This window comes from Sinocyclocheilus rhinocerous, unplaced genomic scaffold (assembly GCF_001515625.1).
Source record: "Sinocyclocheilus rhinocerous isolate Xijiao unplaced genomic scaffold, SAMN03320098_v1.1 scaffold28198, whole genome shotgun sequence".
Taxonomy (NCBI): Eukaryota; Metazoa; Chordata; class Actinopteri; order Cypriniformes; family Cyprinidae; genus Sinocyclocheilus; species Sinocyclocheilus rhinocerous.
This window is the reverse complement of record NW_015659231.1, coordinates 1-1,801: the sequence shown is the minus strand read 5'-3', so window position 1 is coordinate 1,801 and position 1,801 is coordinate 1. Positions and strand designations below refer to the sequence as shown.

Below are 1,801 nucleotides of genomic sequence, written 5' to 3'. Positions count from 1 at the left end.
TAGCATTCCAAAAGTTAAACGAACTCAGCTGATAATGGGTCCATCCGGTATTTTATGGTGTAAGGGCTGGGCCAGTGTAAGAAAATGCCACTCGTTGTTTAGTGATGTCGGTGCAGTGGTGTTGGCTGGGGACAGACTCATACATGCACAACTCCTCGTTAGTACAGTGGACAGTATCTCCGCTTGTCACGTGGAAGACTAGTGTTCGAATGCCCTACGGGGAGAGATATTGTTTTTCTGCCACCGAACGACACATCTAAACAGTTTATGGTGCAGCCAGAGGTTGCAGAAGGAGTTCTGTTTTGACTTCAGCCCAAACCAAAGGAAATGCATTGGCCGGGAATCGAACCCAGGTCAACTGCTTGGAAGGCAGCTATGCTCACCACTATACCACCAATGCAGGTGGATGACACCGGCTTGCACGGTCAGTAAGAACGCTCAAAGCACATGAGTCACTGATAGGGCTAGAGGAGCTGATGCGATCTATGTTTGGGTCCGGCACTAAAGAGAGCAAGTCCAGGGTTTGAATCCCATCACGTAAAGAAAAGCGCTGTCTTTCCGTGCTGGTTAAATAAATGTGACGCAGGAACCGCAAAAGTTGCAAATACAGAAGGTTACCAGTTGCGCATCCTCCCACCGCGTGTTTTCAGTCTGCCAAATTCATTCTTTTCTTTACATTCCAGTGTAGCTCTGCTGTGATCAGATCCTCCAAAAATACAGGTCAATCGCAAAAATTTCCCCTCCACGGAAATCTTTAGTAAAAGGCGAAAGATTTATGCAATGATGAAGAGAAACTCGAGCTGTGTCTCCACGCCCTTGGGCCTGTGCAAGCCCTGTGGTAAACCACTATGCTCGCTAAGGGTAATCTAGGGTGTCGACACCTACCCACTTGCAGTTCGTCACCCCCCTCACTCCAAACGGGACTAGTAAAAGTCACAAAAGTCCCTTCGGTCGCCCAGTAACCACAAGCCCAATGAAGGCAATGCAATCTCTTTCTCATGCCTCCATCTGAGAAGTTGGAGAAAACAAATAAACAAATAAAAGAGTTCAAATAAAAACCCTGTTACGTGTAGCATTCCAAAAGTTAAACGAATTCAGCTGATGACGGGTCCATCCGGTATTTTATGGTGTAAGGGCTGGGTCAGCGTAAGAAAAAGCAACGCGTTGTTTAGTGATGTCGGTGCAGTGGCGTTTGGTCAGGGCGAACTTATACATGCACAACTCCTCGTTAGTATAGTGGACAGTATCTCCGCCTGTCCCGCGGAAGACCGGGGTTCGATTCCCAGACGGGGAGAGATATTGTTTTTCTGCCACCAAAAGTCACATCCAAAAGGTTTTTGTTGCAGCCAGATGTTACAGAAGGAGTTCTGCTTTGACTTCAGCCCAAACCGAAGGAAACGCATTGGGCGGGAATAGAACCCTGGTCAACTGTTTGGAAGGCAGCTATGCTCACCATTATACCACCAACACAGGTGCATGACATCGGCTTGCACGGTCAGTAAGAACGCTCAAAGCTCATGAGTCGCTGATAGGGCTAGAGGAGCTGATGCGATCTATGTTTGGGTCTGGGACTAAAGAGAGCAAGTCCAGGGTTTGGATCCCATCACGTACAAAAAAGCTCTGTCTTTCCGTGCTGGTTAAATAAATGTGACGCAGGAAACGCACAGGTTGCAAATACAGAAGGTGACCAGTTGCGCATTCTCCCACCGAATGTTTTGCAGTCGGCCAAATTCACTCTTTACTTGACATTCCAGTTTAGCTCTGCTGTGATCAGAGCCTCCAAAAATACAGGTCACTCGCA

The 1,801-nt window shown here is 47.6% G+C and overlaps 2 non-coding genes across 2 annotated transcripts; one reads left to right on the top strand and one right to left on the bottom strand.

Annotated features, from left to right (window-relative positions):
• Nucleotides 1-328: 328 nt before the first annotated feature.
• trnag-ucc (transfer RNA glycine (anticodon UCC)) lies at nt 329-400 on the bottom strand. The gene has a single exon. It is a non-coding gene; the product is annotated as a tRNA-Gly (tRNA).
• Nucleotides 401-1,222: 822 nt separating this feature from the next.
• On the top strand, nt 1,223-1,294 carry trnad-guc (transfer RNA aspartic acid (anticodon GUC)). Its single transcript has one exon. It is a non-coding gene; the product is annotated as a tRNA-Asp (tRNA).
• Nucleotides 1,295-1,801: the final 507 nt, after the last annotated feature.